The following is a 15,313-nucleotide window of genomic DNA, read 5'->3' as shown; positions in this document are numbered from 1 at the left end:
AGCTGTATGGAGAATATGGAGCTGAACAGCCGTGTACCCACCAACCAGAATGAACAAATATTGACTTTTTTCTACCATTAACAACCTTTATTAGCACTTAAAAATATTTTTATTTTGCAATGCACCATGAGTTATATGTGGCTTTAAAACTTTGGTTTTTTTTAAATTTATTTTTTATTTTTAAAAAAGATTTTATTTATTTGAGAGAGTGAGCGAGCACAAGCAGGGAGAGTGGCAGAGGGAGAAGCAGGCTCCCCGCGGAGCAGGGAGCCCGATGCGGGGCTCGATCCCAGGACCCTGGGATCATGACCTAAGCCGAAGGCAGATGCTAACCAACTGAGCCACCTGGGCACCCCAAAACTTTGTTTTTAAAGTAAAGGAAATAAAACATTTGTATGCACCCCATCCCGCCCTTACGTTCCTGTAGCTGCCGAGGTGACACTGTCACAGATGTGTGCCCACGTGTGGCCGCGGGTGGCTTCTGTTCCCCCTGCATACAACAGAACCAGCCACAGAAGGATGTGGGTACACAGAGCATGGAGTTTGGAGTCAGGCGGACCAGGGCTTGAGACCTGCCTCGCCACCTCTGGCCTACGTCCTCTGGCCTCCGAGCCTCAGTTTCCCCGTCTGTAACCTGGAATTCATTAGTCTACAGCATTGTTGTTGACATTGGAGATAATGCTTAAGTGGTTAGGTCAATAAAGGAACTGATATGATTCAACCATTTCCCCCCCTTTTTCCCTGGGTGGAAAGACTTTGAGAGTAGGGCACCTGCCCCAGCCTGTATTAAATACCCTCTGTACATTGACAATGCCTCCTGGCTCAGTGTAGAAGCTAATTAGTTGTTTCTTGAAGAAATGATCGAAATGCCCCAGCCCGACACCTTTTTGCTCTTGATGCTCTTAAATCAGATTTGACATGGCTGATGATTCAGGTGCATTTTTGCAATATTGTGCCCTCCATGGCTAAATGCTCGTTTTGCAGAACCCCCCTCACTGGCACCATGGTCGGACATCTGTCTCTGGCAGGACATGGGGAATACAGGAGCCGGGACAAGGGGGACACAGGGAAGAGGTCACAGGGGACAGGGACGCAGGACACAGACACAGGCAGGAAGGGGACAGCAGGGGGCGCCAAACCCGCACAATTGTGCCGGGATGCTGAGCCTGGCCCAGCCACGGGGCCTCACACTCACGTTTTCCTTCGTCTGCTCCTCACTCTCTTTCCGGGGATTTGGTCCTTTCCTCGGTCACAGTTGGATTCCCAGCTCGTGGTTGAACAGACCAGCCGCACCCCCTCCTCCTATAAGCCTACACCAAAAGCTGCCCGAGGCTTTCGGGGTGCCCAGGCAGGGCGGAGGTCAGGGCCCGGCCGCCAGGCGGTGCCGCTGTCCCCCCACAGCCCCGCAGTCAGCATCCCTCGGCGTGAGTTTGTTCGTCTTCAATAGGGAGCCGCAGACCAGGTGCGTGGCCCAAACTGACGTGCTCAACCGTAACCAGGGTGCGGGTGTTAGGAGGTGGGCCTCGGGGAGGCGATCGGTCATGAGGGTGGAGCCGCCACGAGGGGGGTCAGTGCCCCAGTAAAAGGGGCCCCGGAGAGCTCCCTCGCCGCTCCCGCCCTGCCCCCGCCATGCGAGGACCCAAAGAAATCCGTGATTGTTGTTCAGGCCACACGGACAGGACATGGTGCTGGTGCAGATCCCATGGTTCTGTGAGCGCCTCACGCCGTGCCGGTTTGTACCCGCAGAGAACAGGGGCCTGTGGAGTCTCTGGCTGGGCACTGCGGGAAGCCATCCGGCCCAGGGCCTCCCAATCCACAGCCCTTCACCTCCTGTCTCGCCTGCTTTTGACACACTAATCTGCATTCCTGCTACGTGATCGGCAGGATGTTAACGACCACTGGTAAAAAATGTACACAGATTGATTTGCAAAGAAAGCCACGAGCATGTATGGAAAATCAGCATTCTCCAAATACACACTGTGAGGCCGAGTTGATGTTGCCACCAGAGCATCTAGGGTGCCTTCTTTACCTCGCATGTGTGGGATTGGTGTGACTCGGCCCACAACCCTGAGGTGCAGCGCGGAATTCAGCTGGGCGTGTTTCCTCCTTGGCCGGTGGCCGTGGCCAGGGAGAGTCCGGTCCAGCCTGGAGGGCGTCGGGGCTGGGGTGGTCTCAGACACAGCCGTGAAGGAGGCAGTGCTCAGCCTCCCTCCGGAAGGGTTTTCCTCTTGTGGCGGAGTCTCGGGAAGTGCAGGGCCCAGATGGGGACCTGGGCCAGCTCCCCACCTTTGATTGCCCGCGGCGGGCGGTGGGGGTGTTGAGTGTGGGCGTCAGCAGATGTGTGCTCAGTTGTCTGTAATTTTATACGCATGTTACGGTGCCAGTATGTTATGCTCATTTTGAAGAATGCATAAAAATTCAGAAAAGACAAGGTGAAGATCACGTAAACAGTACTTTTAGACGTCTTGTTAATTGCCGTTGTCAGCTAATACCTGAGGCACGTTGGTGCCTTGGATTCGGTTTCTCGTTCCCAACACTGAATGTAAGGATGCATTTCAGGTAGTCTTGATAATTTGGCAACTGTTTGGCTGACGTGTGAAAGCTGATTATATTATCACTGTTTCCCTGACGATGTGGCTGACTGAGCGCTCACCACGACTGCTCTTCTTGTTCACTTTGTCTTCCCTTATTATATAATCCACAGTTCCTTTTTTAGAAAAAATTTTAAGCCTCTTGCCCATTTTTTGGATGGTTAGTTTAGTGAACAACTAGATCTGCTCTGTAATTCCACTTACCGAAGCTTGTCTGTTGTAGGTCACGCTGTGTGGATGGAGAGCCCAGGGATGAAGTCACCGCTGTCACCCGGGGTCTGATCCCTCAACGCCTCGATGACCGATCGCTGATGCGTGCACCAGGTGAAGGTGTGAAAGGCATTGCTTAGAGTGAATATTGAAGGAGCTTGATTTATTTTGTATTTAATTATATAAAAATGACTGCAGCGGGTCAGGAAGTGGAGTGTGAAAACTTCCATAAGCCAAAATGGCGTAGAGAAGAAGCAGTTAGTATCGATTTATAGGGAAGATTTTTTTAGTATTCCCAGACCCGAAAAATAATCTGCCTTAGGCTTTTCTGACACATCTTAGGTCACATCTTGCTAATGGACGCACAAGACAAATTGATGCTCAGAAACGCAGTCCACAGCTCTGGCGGCCTGATGCTGAGATGCTGAGTGTGGGTCCCGGGGAAGGAGCTGGGGGGGCCCCTCTCGCCGCTCCGGGCGCTGCCCCATAGCATCTCGCTGCAAAACAGGGATGCTGAATGCGATTTTCGCTTTTCACTTTTTTTTCGTCAAAGTGAAAATCCTCTTCGGATATCCTTCAGTTAGCAAGAACAGGTACTAATGCAGGTCTTCAGCAACAGCAAAGTGGCTTAAGGTGAACTTCCAAAAAGCAGGGGCTACCTGGATATGGAAGTTTTAATATTTTCCTCCTTCACCTTCTGGGTCATCTTTTACTGCCCCCAAATCTAGAGATCACAAACGTAGAGATAGAGTGCAGGCAGTTTGGGTCGGCATATCGAGCCTTCACAGCCCAACCTTGGTTTACCTTTCCAGCTTCATATTCAACTACAAACCCTGCTGCCATGTGGCCACGTCCGTGGGCTTTTCCACGAGACGGTGACCTTCACTGCTGCTTTTCAGGGCTCAGCTCAGTGCCACAGACGGCAAATTCTTACACCTCACAGACACAGGGCTGCCAGGAAGAGTCCTGGGCTTTCTGCCTTTTGGGTTGGGTGGGTGCAAAGCCTCCCCCCACCCCAGACAGTGGGGCCCACCCCCCTGTGTCGCGACAGCCATCCCCGGGGCGTGTGGATGGCAGCGTGGTCCTGCACAGCAGAAGCTGATGGGCCGTGTGGTGCCTGCCACAGGCAGGGCATGACCGTGTAGACGGGGGGCCTCGCAGCACCCTCTGCCGCCACCACATCATCCCCGCTGGTTCTGTCCCTCCACAGGGTTACGATGACATGTCCTGTCCTCGCAGCGCCGTCCTGGGACCCCTATGGGGTTTTTTTTAGGAGCCACAGGTGTGCAATCTGATGGCTCTGTCCACTCCCCCGGCCTGGCTTGTTTCCAGGGCAGAATTCCACATGAGGCCCGGAGCTGTGGCCCCTGTCTGTTGTGATGGGCAGATCTGGGACAGGCTTCGTGTGTGTGCATCTCAGCTACTTCCCTCAATCCTCTCAGCTCTCCTGAGCCGATGGAGAGCGATCCCCACGGACCCCACCGACCCCACGGACCCGAGCTGCTGTGGAGGGATGCCTGGTTCTCAGGGCGTTAGCCCATGGGGTGTGCAGGGGCGACAGCCTGGGAGCTTATTAGCTGAGCTGTCCCATAAACCAGGATGCATGAAGTCGGACCCGAGCTTTTGCTAGACTGGGGTGGGGCTCGTGTCGGCCCTACTGGGGTTTACTCGTCTCCCTGGATTGGCATTTGGTGGCTCAGCTGCAAGGGCGCTTCTGTCTGATGGGAGGTGTGTTCTTGGTTTTCTGTTTCGGAGCGAATGTTTGCAAAGGAGAAATCCTGGCAGGTCATTACTGACACCCCAGTGAAGAGGTCACGACTGCTGGTCATGGGGACGCTGGTGGCTTTGAAAGGGCTGACGTGACGAGCGGCTGCTGGATATGATGATGGCCCTCTGTCGCCGCTTGTAGGCCGGCGGGGGGGTTTGGAGGCCGGGGTCGGGGCATGTTGGAAATGAATGCACACGCTGTTGGGGAGGCTGCAGCAGCAGCGAGGTTGGGGGGCCTCCCAGAGGTGGCCGCCGACTGCAGCGCCCTCTGCAGCTGGGAGGTCCGCACCAACGATGCTCAGCTTCCGAGCACTCTGGATGCACTACTACTTCAATAAACGTTAATTGAGCGCACAGGCCGGGGATGCAAGACGGACCTGGTGCTGCCCCCAGAGCCGTTCTGTCTCACGCAGTTGCTACGGTCACTTGGCGACCCAGGCAGGGTGGGAGGACGAGCCTCATTTTACCCCGAGGGAGCACCCCACATGGGGCCAAGCAAGCAGGAGAGGGAGGGCTAGAAGCCATCCTCCTGGTCCAAGTCAGGCGCCTATGCTTCTGACAGAGGAATTGTGCTTAGGGACGGGGTCCCTCGAGATGGGGCGCGGTGGCTGGGGGGTCGACTCTCCACGTGGGACCTCAGGAAGTCACTTTACGTCCTCCGGCCTCAGCTTCATCGCCTGCAAAAGGAGGTAATGATGATCCCGAGCCCGTGGGTGGTGTGAGGATGGAATGAGGTAACGTTTGTCACGCGTTAGGTCAGCCTCTGAAGGCCGGACACACTTCATAAGTGGCAGTTACTACCACGCTTACCGTCAGGCAACCCGGCTGACTCTGGGCTCGAGACCCCAGGGACGGGCCTGGGAGACTGTCTGTACTGCATGTAGCTGGCCATGGAACAGCAGCTGATGCCGCACACCCGCTTGGGTGGAAGCCTGCAGACCTGGAGGATGTGCGCATTGGCTGACATCGCTCGCTCGCTCTCTTGCTTGTGACTTACGTGAGGGAAGCGGAGTGAGCTCGTTCGCGTCGGTGGTACCGCGCTCCGGATCCAAGAACGCTGCGCCGGTCTTCACTGCAAGTAGTAAGGACCAAGTGAGGCTTATCTGGTGTTCTCATTCGGGGCCTCTGATTCTGAGTTTACGTCACTGAGGGGGCATTTTGACCCTCTGCTAGGACATGTCCCACGACGAGAACACTGCGAGGCAGACGCCAAGCCCCAAGAAGGTAAGGTTCACGCCGACCAGAGATGGGGGAGGCCTAGTGCAGGGGTTAAGGCGGGCAAGCAGGTGCTCCGTAGCCAGGGACTCTGCTGAGAAGAGCAGCGGGCTAACCAGCTCCCAGCCACCAGGGTTCACCGTACACACTGGGTTCAAGGCAGGCAGAGTGGGGGGCAGGATGGGAAATACCGCTCTGGGGCCTGTTAGCGTCTAGGCGTGGGCCAGGTGGCCCGCGTGTCACTGACACCTGCCTGGGAGGGAGCTCCCCGCCGAGGCCTGAGGACCCGGCTCTTCCAGATCCTCCCCGCACAGTCGTCCTGCTCTTCCTCAGGCACTGCAGCCGGGGTCCTCGCCACAGGATCATAGCTCTGAACACGTCAGCCACGGCCAGTCCCCCGGCTGACAGTCCATTTTCCTAAAGGTGCACGGTAGAAAGTAGAGGACTATGCTGCGTTACCTGCAGTCTTCTCTTAACGTCTTACTATACTTTATCATGCCCCTTTCTTCATTCCTTCCTCACTGTCCTCCCGCGAAACACCAGGCGTCTCGTTGAGGTGTGTGTGTGACTGTCACTTCTCCCCTTGGGGCAGAGAGCGGGGCCTGGGGGTGTGTATGGAGATAGGTCAGGGCTTCCGGTACTGCCTTGATTCCTAATGTAAGGCTCAGGTCAGGGTTAACTCGGAAGTACCTCTACTCTGCGACGCATCTGCTCCAAACGAAGGGGCTCACGTTTCTGGACCCGTGTGATTTCTGCCATATTTCCCCACATAAATCATCCATCGCTGAATTTTCCTGGGTCTTGCTTTCATTACTGTGTCTATTTCTAGTTCATTGCAATGAATATGAATTACATCTTGTTGGTTGGTTTGGCTTGAATTGTGTGTTGGTGCCACGCTAACCTGGGAATGCGACTAGTCAGGGACACACCACTTGCCTCTCCCACCAGCTAGAAGGACAGTGGATCGCAGCCCTGGCCGCACATTCGAACCACCTGGGAGCTTTTAGAAAACACCTGGCCTGGGCCTGAGCTTCAAAGGTTCTTATTTAATTAGTCGGGAATGGGCTCAGGTGGTTCTGATGTGTGGTGAGAATTAAGTTAAAACCATGCGGTTTTCAGGGGCACCCGGGTGGCTCAGTTGGTTAAGCGTCTGCCTCCAGCTCAGGTCATGATCCCAGGGTCCTGGGATCGAGTCCCATGTCGGGCTCCCTGCTCAGCAGGGAGCTTGCTTCTTCCTCTGCCCCCCTCCCCCCTGCCCTGGCTCATGTGCATTTTCTCTCTCTTTCTTAAACAAATAAGATAAACCACACCATTTTCGGAGCATCTGTAAGACCCAGCTTGGGGCTCCTTCTTCCTGGGGAACGTTCTCTGACACCCTCTGCCCACAAGCCTCTTCTCTGCACACGGCCGTGCCCTGGGCTCTGTGTGCCTTGTGCCTTGTTGCTAGTGCTGATCCCCCATGTTATGACCAGTTTGTTAGTCCATCTGCTGTTAAAAGCTTCCCAAGGTCAGGCACCATTTATATTTTTAGTCTCTGTACTCTTTAAATACTTAGCATATTTCTGGGCACTAATCACCAATGTTGGTTGAGTGGGTGAATGAATCAAACTCCACGAACTGACCAAGAAGTCACGGTGGTCCATTTGCAAGTCAGATAGTCCCACAGTCATACTTTTGATTCATACTGATGGTATCTTTTCTCAAGACTCTTCGCAGGACGAACTGGCAGTCTTAAGTATGTCCTGGAGACATCTGTCCCCCCGTCTTGTGATCGGAGTTGAGAAGCATGACTTGCTTAAGAATCTGGAGGGAGCAGAAGTGAGCGCTGGAGTCCTGAGCTGCTCACCACGCAGAGCCTTCCAGGTGTTCCTCGGCCTCCCTGGATGTTCTCAGGGTCAAGCGGCTCCTGGGTCTGGCCTGGCAATGTGTCATCTGTCTTAGCCATGATGCGTGCTCTCAGGATTCCCCAAAGCCTGCTGTGGGAGCCCAGGACAGGCTCCTGGGTAGAAAGGGCTGCACGGGAGTGGGGTGTATGCCAAACTACTTGGAACACCGAGCTCTTCTCCAAAAGCACTTAGTTTTCAGTGGGAAGCTGCCAGGGTGTTGAGCTTGCAGGATCGTTCCAATGATTATTTGCAAGGAGCCCTCTTAGAATGGACCATGTGAAAGTAAAGTGCATGCAGGGAGGGACTTTGTCTGCTCATCTTGCTCATCTGTGGGCCCGTGGGGCTTACAGCAGTGCCTGGCTGGGGGGCGGGGAGACACTCAGAGCCTTAAATTGTTAGATGAGCTTCCCTAGCTGTCTTAGCCGTGCTGCAACAGGCACAGCCCTGTGCCAGGAGGCGCGCCTCAGACACTCCAGACACTGTCATTTCTGGCGATGGGGCTGGTTCCAGAGGATGAGAGGCTTGTGGACAAATGGTGAGCTAACGGCCACCACCCTTCGTCATCACCCTTCAGTAAATGCCCAAACTGAGGAGATGATACTAGGACCTGGAGTTGCCCCAAGGTCAACCTCCGCGGAGAAGTGAGCCAAGCGTGGCAGCTTTCCAGCCTCCGTGTAGTATTCCCAGCTCAGCAGCAGGTGCCGGCCCTACCGAGTGACCTCGCAGCAACGTCACACACTTGACTCGGGCCTCCCCACCCAGACCTCGCTCAGGCTTCAGCCTGGTTATCACGCCCTCCGCCCGCTGCAACTTGGGTCGTGTTTGCTGATGTCGCTTTTACCAGAATGACAGAGCAGGCTCAAGGCCAGTTGCTGCGATTTAAATGAGGCCGTGGGGACGGTCATTCAAGTCTAGGGCTGCACTATCCATTATGGTTGCCGCAAGCCAGCTTGCAATAATGGAAATGGAAAGGAATTAAAATTAAATGCAATTAAAATTCAGTTTCTCAGTCATACTAGGCCACAGCTCCAGTGCTCATGGGACTCAAGCTGTCACACACGACTTGAGTTCCCTTCTGGCCGGTGCAGAATGGAAGATGGGCGTCATGGTAGGAAGTTCTACTGGGTAGCGCTAGGCTAGAGTGCCCAGAGGCCAAGGCTGTGCGCCCAGCTGACGGGCGGTGAGCTCTTCTCCCAGGGTGCTCAGCAGCAGCTGCACCTGTCACAGCCCCCCTGCACCTCTACTCCAAGTTCTGCTTCCAAATGTTGCTCGAGGATCCACCACAGCTGTGAAAGTAGGGTTCATGCAGAGACGCAGGGCGTCCCTTCTGGTTACAAGTTTGCATGAGGTTGAACCATATGAAATTGCCTTGTTTGTAGGTTGGAACGCATCGAATGTCATCGATTTCCTAAGGCTCGACTTCATACAAGGGAAAGGGAAAAGAGTGACAGAGATTCAGGGGCAGGAGGAGCACCTGTGGCTTGTCCCTCTTTTAGGCCTGTCTTTGATTACCATGGGTTGATGGTAACCCAGATAGTTTTGACTCAGCAAAGGGTGGTTGACCGAAGGTCTGCTTGTTCCTTGTCTCCCACTGCTGTGGAGAGGTGCCTATGTGTAGTGGAATAGTTAGGCTGTGTACAGCTGTAAGATAGCCTGGCTTTCCTGACCAGCAGCCCGGGGATGGTGGTTCTGGGGCTGGGTCCGTGGCTCCAGGACATCAGGGCTCTGGGTTGGCATTCCTGCTATTCTCCTGGCCTTCCCCTCAAGGTCCACAAGGTGGCTGCAGAGGCTCCAGCCATCGCATCCCCATACAACCATGCCCAGAGGCAGGTGCTGGGAGTGGGCCCGGGTAGCACGGGAGCTCTCTGCACGAACCATTCTGCCTTTCAGGGAGGAAAATCTTTCCCCTAGCAGATTTTCCCTCTATCTTATTGACCAGAGCTTGTTATGAATCCATCCATTAAATAATCTGGAAAAAGGGGGCGCCTGGGTGGCTCAGTTGGTTAAGTGACTGCCTTCGGCTCAGGTCATGATCCTGGAGTCCCGGGATCGAGTCCCACATCGGGCTCCCTGCTCAGCGGGGGGTCTGCTTCCCCCTCTGCCCTCTTCCCTCTCGTGCTCTCTGTCTCTCATTCTCTCTCTCTCTCAAATAAATAAATAAAATCTTAAAAAAAAATAATCTGGAAAAAGGGAATGTGTTTATTAATTTTGATTTGGTGATTGATGTCCTGAAACCAGGCATATTGCCAAACAAACAAAATTGAGATTCCATCAGCCGGGAAGAAGAGGTAGTGGGAACGGACACGGGGTGGGCAAGTGGTGGCATTCGCCACAAGTTATTAACGCGCTTCCAGTTCGTGAATGACTTTGTTTCCCCCTCCCCACACCCACTGTGTCTCCTTTAGTGACGCATGCCGGCTTCCCTCTGGGTGTGGAGGGCGGTGGGAGAGGATTCTGCCCCCGTCGTTCCAAGGGGGGGAACGGGATCCAAGCCAGGAGGCGGGGCTCAGTGTCTGAGTATTGGGAAGAGACGGGTCTGCCTTGCCCTGGGGTGTCTGCGAAGGTAGCAGGCCAGCCGGAGTGGATGCTCGCTGATGCCGAATGAACCAACGAAGCTACCCTGGAGGAGAGGGGGATTGAAGGAGGTGAGAGACGGGTCCAGGCGAAATTGTTGGGCAGCTTCTGGCTGGACCATTCAGTTACATGACCTGGTTAGTCCGCCCTCCTCTCTCTGTCCTGTTACATCTGTAAGCCAGTCTGAGCTGTGAAAGACTCCTGCCGGGAGCCAGTGCCTAGCAGTGGGGTGCTACCTTGTACCGTCCCAGGTAAGACGGACGGTGACGAGGGTCTTCCTTTCGCCCGCTGCGGAGTTAGCAGTCTTTGTGATACTCTAACAGACCAGCCATAAATTGTTGCCCACTTTCTCTTGGGACCCAGGACAGGTGCTGTTTGAGACTGTGTTCTTGTCCTCGTTAAAGCTCTTGGTAGAACCTTCTAGGCTGTGGAACGTGTTGGCTCCTTCTGGAAGTTCCCAGTGAGTTTCTATGAGAAAGAGAGAAACTTCTCCCAAAGTTGGTACATCTGGGAGAGAAAAGGAAGAAACATTTGTCTTGGATAAAAAAAGGTCCTTTCTGCCCTTGGTAGCTGAGATCCAGGTATTGTGGTGCTTTGTAGGACAGGGAGCAGCAGGTTCTCTGCCCTGCGATGGAAGTCATTCTGGAAGAAGCAGGAAGACCAGAAACAGAGCAGAAGATAAGACCGACCAAGGACGGAGCCAGAGCCCGAGGGCCACTCGTCCTCGTGGTCGTCAGAGACCTCACTGCAGAGCGAAGGGCCGCAGGACGGGAGAAGGTGTTACAGCTCACGGAAGCACAAAGGGCTCACGTCCAGGGCTCCTACAACTAAATGAGAGACGATAACCAGCCCCGCAGCAAAGTGGGCATCTGCAAGAGGGGTATCCAAATCGACACGGAGAGACGCTCAGCCTCCCTTGTCATCCGGGAAACGCGACAGTGGCGGTAGGAGATCTAGGAGATCTCAGCCCACCCTCCACTGGGATGGCTGCGGGGGCAGACCTGGGCCGCACACCTGGAGCACCTGCTGGAGCTGTCGCCCCCTGCTGGTGGGGCCAAGCAGCGACCTAGCAGAGCAGAGCGGTATTTCCTGAATGGGTGCATTTCCAAACAATTCCGCTCGTGGGTGCGCGAGCGCTTGTATGTCCCGACCGGCGACACAGCATTTTTAGTGATGTTGTCTGTGATAGTCCCACACTGGAAAGACTGAGTGGAATGGGTAAGAACATCGTGAACACTATTCACCAATGAACAAAAGCCAACTGTCGGTCCGTGCAACATGACTGGAGCGCACAGGTCCCATGTGAGGGCGAGAAGCTTGACAGAAGAGGATACATACTGTAGAGTTCCACTTACATGAGCTTCAGAAACAGGCCGAACCAGTGTACGGTGAGTGGAGCCCTTGGGCAGAAGGGAGGGTGGTGACCGGGAGGGCCCTGGTGTCCTTGTTTCTTGGCCTGGCGAGGGTGATGCTGGCCTGCCACCTCTGTGATTTCCACGGGGCTGCAAGGTGGGTGATTTCTACCCTTTGCTGTGTGTCAACAACATTTTGAGAAGCCTTCTGATGGCTCGCAGGCTGTGGGAGAAGAGAGCTGGGGTGAGAGTGCAGATCAGTGGCTCATGGACAGAACACTTGACCCTGGGCTGCAGGGCGGGAGGCAGGTGTATTCCCAATTTCTCTGCTGGGGTGGGCATGGGGTGGGGGAGGGGGTGGGGGCCAGCAAGCTGAGGGGGAGGGTAGAGCCCTCAGGCTGTTGTTAAGAGACGGAGCTCCCAGGCCAGAGCCCGCAGTTAGGACAACTTCTCTTGCTTTGATTAATATCCCATGAAATGACTAAATGCAAATGGGCTGACAGAGCACTAAGTACAAGGCTTCTGAGGGGCTCTTTTTCCAGAGAAATCTGAGCTTGGCTAACAGGGCCTATGCTGGGCAGCCCCTTGATGCCCAAGCCTGCCGCACCTGCGAGGGGTCACTAACGGATCCTCCCCAGACGTGGAAATGGACAAGGGGCAAAGGGGATGCGCTCAGAGAGGGAAGCAGGGCTGTGGGCTGGTGAGGGACCTCCCTGCCTGCAGGAACACGCTTCCTTGCCGTTCTGTTCTTGTCCAGCGGAACAGGATTTGGCAAAGGACTGCTGAGCCTCTATGCTGTTCCCCCTTCTCGTTGCCAAATGGGAAATGCTACTGCATTGTCCTGTTTTCTCTCCACTCTGGTATGCGAGAACGCTTGTACGTGTCGGGAATGTTTACCTCTGTCATTCCGTCTAAAGGTGTCCAACTCTGGGGTGCTGTAGCCAGACCTCACTGAGAGACCCTGGTCTTGGAGCTGGACACAAACAGAGAACGTAATTTTAGGTTGTCTGGAGAGGGAGTGATTTAGTTTGGGGATGCGTGTGGCATAGTTACAGGGATTTTGCTGAAATTGTATGAATAGAAAGAAAGGTTTAAGGAGATCACGAGAGGCCAGGGGGCGGGTTGCAGCGTGCCTTTTATCGTTGCCTTCAGATGCCAGTTTCCTGTTCTCACAGTGATCGCTCTCTGATTTTCTTTTGGAGAACTTCTGGAGGCTTCTGCTGACTCTCAGACCACACGCTTTATTCCCTTCCCTGGGCCACAGTGGTGGATTCAAGGGTAGGCATGAGATGCAGACCAGGTCCCCAGCCATGAGATTCCACTTCTGAGCTTTTGAGAATCCTCTGGGGGGAGAGAGTGGTTGGTGGGGGGACATAAGCCTGGAGTGGCTGCATGGGAGGCGTCTGCCCAAATGTAGCCAATAAAGTTGAAAATAGGGCAGGAGACGGAGAGACCAGGTTTGATGTCCTCATCCAAGTGCCGAGACAATTACGCGCCTGTACCTCATGTTGGCATGAGCCAAAAAGGCCTCATATTTTGGGGCACTGGGTGGCTCATTTAAGCGTCCGACTCTTGGTTTCGGCTCAGGTCATGATCTCAGGGTCATGAGATCGAGCCCCGCGTCAGGCTCCGTGCCGGGTATGGAGTCTGCTTAGGATGCTCTTTCTCCCTCTACCTGCCCCCCCCCCCCCGGCTTGTGCTCTCTCTCTAAAAAACAAAAAATAAAAACCAAACAAACAAAAAGCCCTCCTATTTTGCCTGAGGCCACGTGAGTCGGGTTTCTGAAACCTGCAGCCGAGAATCCCGGGCTCACGATCGGCTACGAGAAATGCATAATCATGTCCGTGCGCTTGGGGCACATTTGACAGCCAGCAGCTCTCCTTCAGCAAATGAGAGGGCAGCAGCTTTTCTTGAAACACCTGTCAGGAATTAACACAGTGGAGGGAAGGCCTCGTCAAACATGTGCTCTTGTTTTGGTTTGGCCTCCAAAGCCCAAGAGGACTTGTCCTACCGTACATCACGGCATGTTGCCTGGCACCGTGCACCCCCCCCGAGGAGGGACGCCCCACCCTCAATGGCCAGTGTGTCCTCGTGAACCTGAAGCTGAGGTAGTGCACGATGCATGCACGTCACGGCGATGGTGGGACACACACGTGGCAGCAGCGCGTTCCCACCGTGGAGGAGGGGGAAGGCAGTGGCTTTGTCCGCCATCAGCATTCGACCTATTGTAAGACCAGAAGACCAGTGGTGTTCTGGGGCCAGGGCTCTTGGGGCCTCAGATCCAGGCTAAGGAACAGGGGGGTAAAATATGGGCTTGAGGAGGGATGGTTCCTAGGAGTACAGGTGGAGGGTGCTAGAAGGTGAGTCAAAGAGGTACCAGAACAGGAGCAGAAAGCACCCAGAGCTGGTGAGGCACGGGAGACAGGGGACACTGGGCTGCCATATCCAGGGGGTGGGGTTTGTGCTGCCCCCGAGCTCCACGCGGCCACTGAGGTGCGGTCAGGTGCCTGGGGACACGGAGAGATGGGCTGGGGACATAGCACTTCCCATTGCCATTGTTACCTCTCCCGTTCTGTTCTATCACGAATGCTTGTGTTTTATCTTTCCACCAAGTCAGCGCTGGGCAGTGTAGACCAAAAGTGGGTACTCAGAAAGCCTGATGAGCTTGCAAGCTCACTGTGTGCACGCCCACACTGCCCACGGGGCTGGTGCCTGGAGGGAGACGACCAGAGTCACTGCAGACCTGCCCTGGGGTTTGCGCCGTGGTGGCAGTGGCCGTGAGGGGCTGGACCCTGCTGTCCGCCCTGTGACCATGACAGCATTTATTCACCGCTGTCTGTTCAAGGGATGGTGTGAGCCCCCAAGATGACTCCTTAATCCTGACGGAAAGAAAGTACCGTTTCTTCCAGGAGGAGACTTGGCTGTCCTTGGTGTTCACCAGAGCACCAGCGAAATGGCTGTCGGGTACAACTGTGGGCTCTGCCTGACGGTTGTCCCTGAGGCAGCGAGCCCGGGAGAGGGGTGGGTTCTGCTGAGACAGGAGTGGACAGCGGGAGAGCCTGGGGGGCACCCTGCTCGTAGTGACTCACGCCGGAGCACAGCATGCTTTTACTGCAGGCCTGTGATGAAATGTTCACTGGGATTTCATGCCAAGTGATTTCTAAAGACTTTTAAAGTCATAGAAAATTGACCTTGATATAATGGTAAGCCATAAAAACAGATTACAACACATAGAGTTTATAAAAAATTATATGGATGTACGTATACACACACGTGTATACATTTATCTAAATCTACATGTATAACATGCACAAGCACGTGCATACATTCACACACACCACATACACACACATGCACACGCATGTATCACACACACGCATGCATGTGCCACACATTCACGCACACACGCATGTGCACGTACCACACACACATGTGCACACATACCACAATGCACACACATCCACACACGACACACACACGCACACACCTGCACGCACACACCACATATTCATGTACACACACACGCACACACACGTGCACAGCACACATGTGCACACACATGCATGCATGTACCACACATACATGTGCACGAACCACACAATGCACATATGCACACTCACATGTACCTACAATGCACGCACACACATGCACACACATGTACACACATGCACACACACCACACACACGTGCACATGCACACACATGCACACAAGACTAA

The 15,313-nt window shown here is 54.4% G+C and overlaps 1 protein-coding gene across 3 annotated transcripts in view; it reads left to right on the top strand.

Annotated features, from left to right (window-relative positions):
• Positions 1-15,313, top strand: part of CNIH3 (cornichon family AMPA receptor auxiliary protein 3) — a 220,682-nt gene that overhangs the window by 52,710 nt on the left and 152,659 nt on the right. For all 3 annotated transcript variants that reach the window (XM_064594497.1, XM_064594498.1, XM_064594496.1), the window contains one exon: positions 2,815-2,921. The gene's annotated coding sequence lies outside the window, so the exon portion shown is untranslated. The remainder of the gene's footprint in view (positions 1-2,814; positions 2,922-15,313) is intronic.

Source organism: Mirounga angustirostris, unplaced genomic scaffold (genome assembly GCF_029215605.1).
Source record: "Mirounga angustirostris isolate CCGP_5_RB_7025 unplaced genomic scaffold, mMirAng1.0.hap1 SCAF_6, whole genome shotgun sequence".
NCBI classification, from domain to species: domain Eukaryota; kingdom Metazoa; phylum Chordata; class Mammalia; order Carnivora; family Phocidae; genus Mirounga; species Mirounga angustirostris.
The sequence above is the reverse complement of the archived record's forward strand: the minus strand, read 5'-3'. Positions and strand labels throughout refer to the sequence as shown.